General features: G+C 44.1%; 1 protein-coding gene across 4 annotated transcripts in view; it reads left to right on the top strand.

Moving 5' to 3' along the window:
- The window catches only part of brca2 (BRCA2 DNA repair associated), a 91,926-nt gene that overhangs the window by 33,216 nt on the left and 44,182 nt on the right, over nucleotides 1-14,528 (top strand). The window lies entirely within an intron of this gene.

The following is a 14,528-nucleotide window of genomic DNA, read 5'->3' as shown; positions in this document are numbered from 1 at the left end:
AAAGTCATATTGTTTTATCCAGTAACATAGGGGTTCTATCGCTGAGGCATCTTCCTTTTGAATGACTTTCCGATCTTTGCACGTAAAATCCTCTAAAAGCTTCTGTTTTACTTTACTTTGCCCCTTTTCCATTTTTAGAACTAAATTTGCTTTGGTATAAAATACAATTACCTAGTGGTAATAGTATTTTCTTTAACACTCACTTTCACTCTTTTTTTGAAGAACAAAGTTCTTCCCTTGAGTTCCTTTTAAACGGAGAGGAACCCTTGCCCTCTTAAGACTTCACTGTGTCATAAAGCTCACTGAGAGAGGAACCCTTGCCCTCTTACTTAAGACTTCACTGTGTCTTAAAGCTCACTGGCCATGTTTCTCTTTTACCTAATAGTGCCTAGGATTGTCAGGATTTATTTTCTTAACTCCGTTTTGAATTCTTCACACTCATACCCTTTTACTTTAGTCACATGCATTCCTTTTTAAAATAAAAGTTTAACTCACAATTTCTCTGAGTCCTTGGACTTTACGTCAACCTTCGGATCCCAACTTGTAAGGAAGGGACCAGTCCTGAAAAGGGTTTTAATGCTGTGGCCACAGACTTGCCTGGATCTTTACTCACACGCTGTGATCTTGGAATCCGGCTCTCGAAAGACCAAATAAATGTCAGGTTAACCCCAACACTTGTAATAAAAACCTGCACTCAAAGAAGACACAGAGAACGTGAATATTACTTTCTTTCTTGCAAGGAGAGATGACCATAGTCTGCCTATTGCAGTCTACTAGACACTCTGAAAAAGTCCGTCTCCTTGCCTTTTTATTGTGTTCGGAACGCCCTAGTTTACATAAGGTCTCTTCTGCTAAAGGGAGGGGAAGTGACAAAATCAGTTGAGACCAGTTCTTTTGTTTATACAGCAACATGTGATTTTAGTCTGAGGGTACAAGGGTCGCTAACTCATGCTGATTATTCCTCTTTATCAGGACGTGAGAGACTTAAAACAGAAGCAATCAATAGTTCCTTCCTCATGTCCTGTTTACACTGCAAACACATACACTGACTTAATCATGGGGTTAAAAATACTAAGATAGAATAACGTATGAATAAATATTCCAACAGCCAGAGGTAGATCTCTCTCGTTTTCAAAAATGTATTGATTACTATTGGTGGCTTTTGCTAAGAGAAATAATGCTTTTAAAGCTGGGAACATCTGTATCATCCTCACTGGGACCAAAAGGCCACCTTGTCTTGCTGTGAGAAAGCACCCTTCTGTATCCAATGTCAACAAAGTCACTACTCCTTCAGGTTCTCAGTGCGCACTGTGTAAATATGGAAGTGCTGGTAGATTTTGAACATGACATATTCAAGGTCAACATCCATTGTGTTGACCCATGATGAACACAATTATTCAGTATGTGTGCTGGGCAACCCACACCAATCTGATTTTTTTTTGTGCAGCATCCTCTTCAAACATGCAAACACATTAATTCCCCCATTTTCACGCCAGATTCCTCCAAAATTTGTGTTGCGTTATGTGTGTATGTGTGTTCCTGAGCATAGCAGAACAAACCACTAGGCAGGCTCCCAGGCAATACGTCACAGGCAACCCAGTGCCGTCATATTTCGTGCAAAGCGTCAGTCAATTTGAACACTCATAAATTGGTCTCGTGAAAAATGATTAAAACCGGACATTTTTATGAATTTGTTAAACCCCGCTGGACACCCAGGACGGGATGCAAAAAGTGGATATGTCCGGGCAAAAGATGACGTTTGGTCACCCAAGTTTACTGCCTATTGTTATTTGATGGTATTGTCTACTGTTTATTTCTGTTGCTCTTAAAGTTTATGATAAATCTGTTGCTGGTTTGGTGCAATAAATATTGGAAGGTTCTATATCACAACTACCTATCTGTTCTTCTCTATTCAAATGAGTCAAATGCTGCTCAGAAAATTTTTAAATCCTTGAACATTCTTCTCCAATCTTTAGAAATTGTAAATGTCAAGTTTAAACCTGAGTAATAAGGAAAGAAGGCATCTTGGGGGACTGCCGGTGGCGCAATGTGGTCGAAGGCAGCAAGAAAAGTCGCTGTCGCAAAAACCATGAGAAACTAACTAAATAACTACTACAAAAACAACAGAAAGGGGACTTGTTGTGATTTGTAACGAAGAAGATTTCCATAAGATATGGTCAATAGGGGGGACTTGTAGAGGAAACTTGCGCAAAGGAGAGCAGATTTGAGAAAAACACCAAAGATCTTCTGGGAAAGATGGTGTTGCTGGAGCAAAAGTATAGCGTATGGAGGAACATAAAGCAAACACGTATGCTCGAACAGCGCATTTGAAACTCTCCACAGCCTTGAGAATTCGGAGTCAAGAACAAGACACAACACCATTCTAATACATTGCATTCCAGAGGGTGCGGAGAAGAACGATACTGTCTGGTTCATAAGGGGCTTTATCAAGTCGAACATTCCACCAACTGAGCACATGGATATTCGCATTGAGAGGGCCCACCGTTAACTGATGGCCAAGCCTCAAGGTAAAACGGCTCCGTCTGTGAGCTGAATATATTAACAGAATGTACAGCATGAGTTTATACCCAACTATATTAAGACCTAGTAGAATTACCTCACAGTGCAACACTTAATGAAAATATCTTTACAAATAATATGAAATTTGCAAACATTGGTGGATTATTGTTTTAATATTTCTGACCACCTGCTAGTCTTTACAGTGTATGATGATAAGGTAACTGTTGTGTATGTAGTAGGGTTGTAGTAGGATTCAGAGACAGGCACGGACGGTACGTTCATAGAGTGTTTACTTAACTTCTTCCTCTATAGTTCTCAAGCACAAGTACAAGGCTGCACATTAGTATACAGCGACACCGCAGGAAGGGGAGTGTATTACACGACACCACATATTCCCTTTTTGTTAGAATAGGACACAAACCGTAGCATTAATCTGAAATACGCAATAACTCTTCGGTAAGTTTGAGCTTATAGAAAACATACATTTCAATATTCATTACCAGATTAGAGGTAAATATTTATCAAAGGTAAGGATGTAAGGAACTATACTGTCAATATTGGTAAGCAAAAGTGTGTAAACCTTGTAAATGTAAGCAGACTGTATGAAGATCACATCATAAACAAACATGACCATTTTTAAAACAATGAACATTCATCATGTCTTTTTTTTTTTTTTTTTTAAACATCACCACATCTTTTCTGTATCTTTTTTTTTTATTAAGTCATGTAATCTCGAAGCCATGCAGGAGCATGTCATATTCTCTGTGCACTAGGAGAGGGATGTGGTGAGGGCACAGTTTCAGGTTCAGGTAGCTCAGCACCTTGGTTGCTTGGCAGGAGGCAAGCATCAGCATCAGCAGGCTGAGGCGCTGAAGCAGCAGCACAGGTGGAAGAATGGGCAAGGTGGAAAGCATTCCACACCTTTCCATCAGACAGCAGATAAGTGGCTGCACCCTTTTGGGCTACCACTGTCAGTGGCTTGGTGAACTTTAAATGTCCTTTGACAATGATTCCAAGTTTGCGGATGCGAACCGCAGAGCCAATCTGGAAGCTGGGTGATTTTGCACCGTGACGTTTGTCGGTGTATCGTTTTGACTTCCGTTGTTTTTTTTTTTGTATGTTTTGTAGCATGTTGCCTTTGTCAGCAGTGGGACGCATGGAGTCAAGACCTGTGATGTGAAGCTTTGTATTCAGTGGTCTAGCATGCAACAGTTCAGCGGGGGATACTGAAGTCACGGCATGTGGTGTAGCTCTGTAAGTCTGTAAAAACTCAGTGAAGAAGGCTTTTTGTGGTTTACCTTCGATGTTGGCTGTTTGTAGACAGTCCTTGAAGACTCTGTTGAAACGCTCAAATTCACCAATGGCCTGTGGGTAGTACACAGAGCTGCGACGGTGTGTGATGTTCCTGTCACTAGGAATGCTTCAAACTCGGTCGACACGAACTGAGGGCCATTGTCAGTAACAATTTCCTGTGGATTACCTTCTCTGCTAAATACAATGGAAAGAAAAGTCATAACAGAGGCAGAAGTAACATTTGAGCAGAAGGCAATCTCAGGCCATCGGCTGTAATCGTCAATGAGGGTGATGGCGAAACGGCAATCAGCAGGCGCAGAGTGAATAGGACCAACAATGTCCACAGCAACCTTTTCCCAGGCAGCAGTTGGGGTAGGCACAGGCTGTAACAGGGCAGTACGTGTACTTGCTGTTTTGTCATGCTGCAAACAGGTGGTGCATGGTTTGATGGCGAGCTCAACCTGAGAATCCATTCCAGGCCACCAGTACAAGTCTCTCAGTCTTTGTTTTGTGCGGACGATCCCTTGGTGTGTAGCATGAGCAAGTTGGATATTTTTTTCCTGTAGCTGTTGTGGTATCACAACACGATGAGTGCCACGCACAATGACACTGCTCTGCAAGGCAAGCTCATTTTGCACACAGAAGTATGGCACGATGAGGGGGTCAAGGCCTTATGCAGTACTGGTCTCAGTTCCGGGGGTGAGAGGACGCTGGCGTGTATGTCGCCGCTTCTCACTCCAAAACTTTTCCAAAACTTTTTCGAAGCTCAGATACTTTTCTGATCTTTCTTTTGCCCTTCTGTTTTGGACTGTGGGTACTTTGGTTGATGTAACCTGAACCAACGTTTCACCTTATCAATCAAACCCTCGTAATTTAGCCCACGGGCTAACGCGGGTAGCTTAAACATACCAGCTGTCACTGCACCAGCCTCTCTCCCTCGTCATGGCGTGCCAAAACCTCGCCGCCTTTGGACTATTTCTGATACTCCTGACGTTCTGCCATCATCCAGCGACAGGATTGCTCCATTATTCTGTCGCGGATCTTCTCCGGATCCGGTGGATTGCACTGGGGCCTCCGCCACCGGAGCTGCTCCACCATCCTGACATCGCTCGCCTGCCTCGACGCCGCTAATTCACCGCGGATCGCGCAGACACGTCGAGTATAAAAACCCTGGCTCAATCACCTCGACCTGGTCCACATCTCGACGCCCTCCCATAAACTGCGGCCGTAGGGCTAACTGCCATACATTAGCCCGCCTAGCTAGGTCGGCTAACAGCACTGCCGCCGTCAAACAAGACACCTCCGCCGTCAACTTTGGATTACTGAACGTCCGCTCACTCAGGATCAAGGGCCACCTCATCCAAGACGTCCTCGCCGAACGAAAACTTGAATTCCTCATTTTAACAGAAACCTGGCAACAAACAAACGACTTCGCTGCTCTGAATGACTCCACTCCTCCCGGCTTTGTTTACATCTGCCGTCCCCGTGGCAACGGCCGTGGAGGAGGTCTCGCGGTAATTCACCGCGAGAAGTGGAAAGTCTTGCCTGTCTCCGTCACTGCATCGACTTCCTTTGAATGCCTGGTGTTTAAGCTCCCCGGACCCACGCCAACCATTATTAGTACAATTTATCGCCCCCCCAAAGCCACATAGTGATTTTATCAATGAATTCTCCAGCTTAATTACACATTTATCCACTCTCTCGCCAAATTTAATTTTATTGGGAGATTTCAATATTCACATGGACAACCCCAACCTCCCACTCACCAGAGACTTCACATCCTGCCTGGAGGGCCTCGGGATACACAGCCTTATTGACTTCCCCAACCACATTAAAGGCCACAAATTGGACTTGGTCTGCTGCTCAGGCCTCTCTACTTCCAAGCCCACTGCCGACGTTTTTCCTGAATCTGATCATGTCCTCCTCACTTTTAACACCGTACTCTGTCTCTCTACTGTCAAAACCTCCCGTCTCATTTCTTTTCGTAATACCAAAAATATCAACATTGACACCCTCTGCTCCATTATTGACCGTTCCCCACCCCCAGAAGCTCTCTCAAGCCCGGATGACCTCACCACTCACTACAATGCCTGCCTCACAAATATTCTAAATTCTCTTGCCCCCCTGAAAACCAGGACTGCCTCATTCTCCACATCTGCCCCCTGGTTTACACCCGCTCTTCGGTCAATGAAATCAAAGAACCGCCAATTTGAGCCACTCTATAAGAAAACCGGCCTCACCATCCATAAGGACATCTACATTACCCATACTGCTAAATACAAGGACCAAATTGCACAAACCAAATCCGGCTACTACTCCGGTCTCATCCTTTCCAACGAAGGAAATTCAAGAACTCTCTTCTCTGTCATGAACAAAATCCACCAGCCACCAAATTCTCTCCCCCTCCACCTGTACTCCACAGCAACCTGCAACTCCATAATGGAGTACTTCAATCACAAAATCCCTTAGATTCATCACCAACTCCATCAAAACCTGTCTGCTCCCTCCCCATCTGAATTTCCTTCTCCTTGTCACTTCTCCAGTTTTGCTCCACCCACGACTGCTGAATTATCTAACCTCATACTCAAATCCAAGCCCACCACTTGCCAGCTCGATCCCCTCCCTTCATCCCTTGTTAAATCCTGCCTCCCTTCCCTGCTTCCTCTCATATCTGCCATTATCCACTCCTCACTCTCTTCTGGTATTGTCCCATCACTTTTCAAAACCGCTGCTGTTACCCCTACGCTGAAAAAACATGGTGCTGACCCCAACAACTTTGACAACCTCCGCCCCATCTCCAACCTTCCATTTATTTCAAAAATCCTTGAAAAAACTGTTGCTGCTCAACTCCACTCGCACCTGTCCCTCCACTCTCTCTATGAGCCCTTTCAGTCTGGTTTCCGCCCCCGCCACAGCACAGAGACTGCCCTAATCCGTATTGTAAATGATCTCCTCATAGCATCTGACTCTGGTTTAGTCTCCATCCTCATCCTCTTAGACTTGAGCGCCGCCTTCGACACAATCTCTCACCCTATCCTCCTCAATAGACTCTCTTCCATTGGTCTCACCCATACTCCCCTCAGTTGGTTCCATTCCTACCTCACTGGCCGCACTCAGTTTGTCCAGCTGAAATCCTTCACCTCAAAGCCCTCCCTAGTCACCACAGGTGTTCCCCAGGGATCTGTCTTAGGTCCTCTTCTCTTCATCGTCTACCTCTTGCCTCTTGGTCATATCCTCCGCAAATTTAATATCCACTTTCACTGCTTTGCTGATGACACCCAACTCTACCTCTCCTGCAAACCAAACTCCATACTCCCACCTCCCTCCCTCACCTCTTGCCTTTCCGAACTCAAAACATGGTTCACAACAAACTTTCTTAAATTAAATGCAAATAAAACAGAATTCCTCCTTCTTGGCACCAAATCCACTTTATCCAAAGTAAACAATTTCTCTCTCAACATCGACAGCTCCTTAGTGTCCCCCTCCCCCCAGGTCAAGAGTCTGGGTGTCATCCTGGATAGCATGCTTACCTTCCACTCACATATCAACACCATCACCCGCACTGCTTATTTCCACCTCCGCAATATTACCAGACTCCGCCCTTCCCTCACCCCCCGCACCACTGCTATTCTCGTCCACAGTCTTGTCACATCCCGCCTTGACTACTGCAATGCTCTCCTCTTCGGCCTTCCTCAAAAGTCCCTCCATAAAATTCAGCTGGTTCAAAACGCCTCTGCTCGCATCATCACAAAAACATCTTCCCAGCAGCACATCACCCCCGTTCTCCAACAGCTACACTGGCTTCCTGTTCAGCATCGCATCAGCTACAAACTGATCCTATATACATATATGGCCATTCACAACCTGGCTCCTCCTTACCTGTCCGACCTTCTCCAGGTGCACGTCCCCACTCGCTCCCTCAGATCCTCGTCCTCCCTCCGACTGTCAGTGCCCCCTGCCCATCTGAGCACCATGGGCGCCAGAGCCTTCAGTCGCGCTGCTCCCAAGCTTTGGAACAATCTACATCCGGACCTCCAAAACTGCACACCTCTCTCCACTTTTAAGTCCCGTCCTAAAACACACCTGTTCAGGACTGCTTACAACACATAGCTTCTCCATTTCCTATGTTTTTATGATTTTATGTCTTGTTTTTATTTATTATTTCGCTTACAACTTTTTGAATTGTATTTTTTTCCATTGTCTATACAGTGTCCTTGGGTGGCCTGAAAGGCGCTTTTAAATAAAATGCATTATTATAATTTATTATTACGAGGCGATCCTTTCTGCATGTAGTATCACACCTTGTGTAGCACCAGACATTCCTCACACGCACTGGAGAGCTCATCAGCAGTGACTGCAGCAAAATCAGAAAACACAGCAGCCACCATCTCCATGATGCCATCATTTTCCAGTTTCATCAGCTCCTCCGACACCTTGTCACGCACGTAACTTTTGCTGGACTGGAGGGACGTCTGCATGCACTTTAACTTTGTGTATAAAACCTGTAGCAACGCCTAGAGCATTTGTAGTGTTGACAGTGTGACTCATCTCCGATGCAACAGGTGTTGTAATCTGCCCATCTTGTATGTGGAGGCGAAGTGCAGTGAACAGGTCCATTCCCAATAGTGGAGTACCGTCAGGAACTATGTAGAAGTCAGTATGTGCACTCTGGTTGCAGTATGTAGCAGTAAGTTGAAGACAGCCCAACACTGGAATTGGCTTCTTCATGTAGGTCACCAGACGTACAGTAGGCTTTGAGAGAGGCAAGTGCATGAATGATTGTCTGTAAATTCTTTTAGGCAGAATCTTTTTATTTCTCGAGCGCTGTGTATGCGTACTGCTCTGATTCCTTTTATCTCTTTGTTGAACGAGCTTCACAGGAACGTCGGGCACGTGCACAGGAGCAATAGCATTAGTTTCTGACATAGCGTATTCGATTTGCGTAGCAATAGCGATCGCTTTGTCAAGTTTTAAGTCCGTTTCCAACAGCGTTCTCTGATCCTTGAAGAGGACGTCTTCTCAATGATTTGATCCCCAATCATATCAACAGCAAACGTGCCAAAGTCAAAGTTAGCAATTAATTCCCTCAATGCGGCAATTAAATGAGCAGTGGTCTCGCCCGGTCTCTGAGTACGCCGACGGAATTTGGTACGCTGAGCAACGACATTAATCTTCGGTACAAAGAAAGTTTCTAGCGCATCACAGGCGGATTTGCCAGTGTCGGGAAGGGAAAGAAAAATTCTCTGCCCTTCTGTGCCTAAACAGTGCAGCAGTAGTGAGCGTTTTCGTTTGTCTGGCGTTTCGTAAGCAGTCAATACTAGCAGGTAATTTTCAAACATCTGAGTCCACGTGGTGTACAAAATCGTAGGCTCACCCGGGGTTTCAAGCAAAGCAAGGGGTTGAGAGATTCCGATCCAAGTCATCCTCGTCGCCAATATGTTGTGTATGTCGTAGGGTTGTAGTCGGATTGAGAGACAGGCACGGACGGTACGTTCATAGTGTTTACTTAACTTTTTCCTCGGTAGTTCTCAAGCACAAGTACAAGGCTGCACATTAGTATACAGCAACACCGCAGTATACTGCGGGGCGACAGTAGCTCAGGAGGTAGAGCGATCGTTTTAGGATTAAGGGATCCCAGTATGAATCCCGGCTTGTCCGTGTTACATGTCGAAGTGTCCTTGGGTAAGACATTGAACCCCCAACTACCCCCAATAAGCAGGTTAGCTTCTTACATGGCTGCACAGATCACGGCTGCTATTGGGAAATGTGAAGCACAATCTAAAGCGCTTTGGGAAGTCATCGACTTGAAAAACGCTATATAAATGCAGTTCATTTCATTTTCATTTCAATAAATATGTGGGTGATGATGGTGAAAACTAAATAGGGATACAATTACCGTATTTTCCGCACTATAGGGCGCACCGGGTTATAGGGCGCACCCCCAAAAATAGTTTTTGGTCCTATATCTTCCATACATAAGGCGCACCGGATTATAAGGCGCTACAATGGGAACGTCGACAAAACAGTCAGATAGTTCAGTCAATCTTATTACCCCCTTAACATTCCGAAAGCTTGCAAAGAAGCGAATACGTGTCGTAGACACGAGCGGATGCGGTGTCCGTACGATGTCACTCAAATGCATCGTTCCAAATATCATTCAGAAGGTTAAAGTCTTGGGATTCAAGAAATGCCAACCATTCCTTAGTTTCTATTTTCTTTTTCGCTCGCAACTTTTCTGTGCATGTGACAATAAACACTTGGAATTGAGTTTAATTTACAAAAGACCCATCACAGAAACATCGATATCACTCTGAAACAAGATACTGGGAAAATATATAGCCGGAGTAGCTCACCGAAGTTCAATAATAATGTGCAACCATGGTCCTCTTATATCCGTGAGTGTCGTAAATCCAGGAGAGTAAAATATTTACAAATACAGTACAGAAAAGTAAAACACATTTTTCTCTATGCCGTCAATCCAACATGCTATTCACATTCATCTTTTTCGGCCAATTGCAGGCTTTGTTTTTTCCCTTTAGCCAATGCCAGCCTATAAATGATAAAAATGATCCGCCCCCTTTACCTCCGAATAACTTTAGCCAATAGTGATGGATTCAAATGATGATTGACACATTGGTTAGCCAATGAAACGCCGGTATATAAATGCCAGCATACACCGCGGACTACTTCGCGTTCGGGGGGAAATCTTGTCGGCGGCTGCTTTCATTAGTTACTAGAATTTGCGACTTAATATTGAACCATATATAAGGCGCACTGTATTTTAAGGAGCATGGTCAGCTTTTGAAAAAAATTAAGACTTTTAGGTGCTCCTTATAGTGCGGAAAATACGGTACATGAATATACATCTTAAAAAGAATACAAAACTGACATACCTGCACATCTCAGTTAGGGCAGACAAGTCGTACCTTGTCTTTATAATGCATGGTTGAGGAAACTCAAGAACGGTGGTCTTGCTGCCTGGAGTTGGACCCCCTAAGGTAGTAGGTCCAAAGATCGTTGTATGCCGCAGAACACACACCACATAGCAGTCAGTTTCACCATGAGCACCCAAGAGAACTATGTTATCAAAATAGATACTCTAATTGGATCTACTATTGGATCCAACATGGCGGCGCATGCGGCTAGTTGCTCTCCAGCTAATATTCTATTTATTGCCGTTCCCTTGTCTTTTTTGCTTTCACTTTTGGACACATGTGTGGCCAAAAATACTTACAGTAGGGACGAACTTATTCGGTTGGGTGGGCGTCTAAATTTCGACTTTTCGGGCACTTTTTATACCGCCTATGATATACCGAGCGAACTTCAAAGAGATCCGGCATCCTTTTGGACAGCTATTCCTCCCAATAAACGACGACAACGGCACCGTAAAGAGAGAAAACAGAAGCGCGGTTGCCGTGCAGGTAGATGTGTGAAGCGTGCGAAGTCTAAGGAGCAAGAAGGACGCGAGGATGTAACTAATTCCACCATTCATTCCTCGCCGGACAACCGACGCTTTACACTCAGCGCTCACGAACGGCCCCAACAGCGGCATCTTTTGAAGATCTCTACAAAGACTACAAAGACTTCAGCTAAGTCAAATGATTCAGCAAAGCTAAAATTTGGGCTTTTAAATATTAGATTGCTTGCTCCTAAAGCTTTACTTGTTGATAACATTATACGTGATTATAAACTTAACTGTATGGGTCTTTGTGAAACTTGGTTACGCCCGCATGAGTATTGAGCGCTAAATTATGCTTCACCCCCTCACTACGCGATTAGCCATGTAGCACGCACATTGAAAAAGGGTGGCGGTGTCGCGCTCATTTCTGAAAAATCGCTCAAGTTTAATCCTTGTACCTCTAATAATTACAAGGCGTTTGAGGCTCTTGTGATGCGGTCCTCTCTATTGTCAATTTATGTAATAACTATCTATCGTGCACCTGGGCCATACACAACTTTCTTAGACGAATTTGCTGAACTTTTGTCTGAACTAGTAACCTATGCATACAAAATTATAATTATGGGGGACTTTAACATTCATATGAACTCCCCACTCAGTTCACTTACTATTGCGTTTAGGTCTCTAATTGATGCATTTGGTTTTAATCAACTGGTTGATTTGCCAACCCATAAAGATGGAAACACGCTAGACTTGATTCTGACTCGAGGAGTTTTAACCTCAAACATTATGGTGTTACCGTGTACTACCGTTATCTCGGATCATTATTTAGTTACATTTGAGGTGCTAGCTAAATAGAGTGTTAAAAAAGCTGAAGGATTTAGCGGACGCAATATAAGCACTGGCACAGTTTCTGAGCTCTTTGAACTCCTTCCTGGAGCAGTTGCGTCCTTTCCTTCATACAATGGCTCGATTGACTCACTCATGAATGAGTTCAATACTACCCTGACTAGTGTCCTGGATTCAATAGCGCCCATAAAGCTAAAATCACGTCTTAAAAGATGCACGCCTTGGTTTACTGATGAAACTAGAACCTTTAAACAAGAATGCAGGAAATTGGAAAGAAAATGGCGCGCTACCAAGCTTGAGGTTTTCCATCACACCTGGTGTGACAGCTTGTTAAAGTATAAAGCGGCCCTTGCCTCTGCAAAATCGGTCTACCTTTCGAAGGTGATTGCATCTCAAAAAAACAATCCCAAAGCCCTTTTTGACACTGTAGCATTGCTTACAAGGCAACAGACTATCGCAGATAGTTCGACGCACTCTGCTCATGACTTAATGGTCTTCTTTACTAAGAAGATTCAATGCATACAGGAAGAAATTGCTAAAGAAATTATTAATACCACACATATTAAAGGGCTGAAATCTACAGATGCACGACAGGGTGGCTGTCCTGGGAAATTGTCCGGTTTTAGTGAACTGTCACTTGATGATCTCAAACCGGTGGTGAATGCGGCCAAACCGACAACTTGCCAGTTCGACCCGCTCCCAGTTTCACTTATTAAAAGGCTTTTTGGCGTCTTTGGACCTTCAGTTCTAAATATTATAAACATATCACTCTCCTCAGGTGTAGTTCCAGCAGCTTTTAAGTCCGCCGTTATTAAACCCACACTGAAACGACCCAACCTTGATCCAGAAATCTTAAGTAATTATAGACCTGTGTCAAACCTACCTTTCCTCTCTAAAGTACTTGAAAAAGTAGTGGCGCAGCTGCTGAATGATTTCATATCCGAAAATAACCTTTTTGAATCCACGCAATCGGGATACAGGGCTAACCACTCTACTGAGACAGCTCTGATCAAGGTAACAAATGATCTCCTACTGGCAATGGATTCTGGCGCTTCATCACTTTTGCTGCTGCTGGATCTTAGTGCTGCTTTTGACACAGTGCACCACAATTTCCTACTAGAACGGTTGGATTGGTCTCTCAGGAACCGTCCTCTCGTGGTTCAGATCCTACCTCTCAGATAGGATGCTCTGTGTTAAATATGGTGAAATGACATCTGAGCCCTTGTTCCGCAGGGTTCATTGCTTGGCCCCCTACTTTTCAACATTTACATGCTTCCATTAGTTGATATTATTCGCAAGTACAATATCAGCCTCCACTGCTACGCAGACGACACTCAACTATATCTTCTTTTGGAGGAATCTCCCACACTAAACTGTGGAAATTTGGAAGCCTGCCTCATTGAGATAAAAGAGTGGATGTCACTCAATTTCTTGCGTCTTAGCTCTGAAAAGACCGAAATGTTAGTCATTGGTCCATCTAAATGCCGTGACTCATTCTCAAAAACTGCTGTGAACATTGACAAATGTCATATCACACAGAGTGACTCAGTTAAAAATGACCCTGATCTATCCTTTGAAACGCATGTAAAGAAAATTACTAGAACCGCTTTCTTCCATCTTCATAACATTGCTAAAATCCGTTCAATACTGTCTCAGTCGGATGCGGAAATTATAATTCATGCATTTGTTACCTCCCGTCTCAATTACTGTAATGCACTACTCTCTGGTCTCCCGAAGTCTAGAATCAAGTCGCTTCAGCTGGTACAAAATGCTGCAGCGAGGCTTTTAACTAGGACAAAAAAGTACGATCACATAACACCGATTTTGGCAAACCTGCATTGGCTCCCAGTTAGCCTCACATGTGATTTCAAGGTTCTCTTAGTATTATACAAAATCATACATGGACTTGCTCCCTCTTATCTTTCAGATCTGATGAAATGAAATGATCTGCATTTATATAGCGCTTTTCAAGTCAATGACTTCCCAAAGCGCCTTACATTGTGCTTCACATTTCCCAATAGCGGTTGTGATCTGTGCAGCCATGTAAGGCGCTAACCTGCTTATTGGGGGTATTGGGGTTTTCAGTGTCTTACCCAAGGACACTTCGGCATGTAACACGGGCAAGCCGGGATTTGAACTGGGATCCCTTAATCCTAAAACGATCGCTCTACCTCCTGTGCTACTGCCGCCCCTGATTTGCCCTTATGTCCCGGTCCGAAGCCTACGATCTGAGAGTGCCGGTCTTCTGGTGATCACAAGAGCAAAGAAGTGTTCTGTTGGTTTGAGAGCGTTCTCCATCCGGGCACCGGTGCTCTGGAATGCTCTTCCCCCTGACATCCGATCTGCAACCTCAGTGGAAATGTTTAAATCTAAACTTAAAACTCACTTCTACTCCATAGCATATGAATAACCTGCTCTTCTCGTCGGCTGAAAAATAGTCTGTGTAGTATAGTGTAATAATCTGTGA

Source organism: Urocampus carinirostris, chromosome 10 (genome assembly GCF_059441175.1).
Source record: "Urocampus carinirostris isolate Australia breed hairy pipefish chromosome 10, RoL_Ucar_1.0, whole genome shotgun sequence".
NCBI classification, from domain to species: Eukaryota; Metazoa; Chordata; class Actinopteri; order Syngnathiformes; family Syngnathidae; genus Urocampus; species Urocampus carinirostris.
Note: the sequence above shows the minus strand (reverse complement) of the source record. Positions and strands in the feature narration are given on the sequence as shown.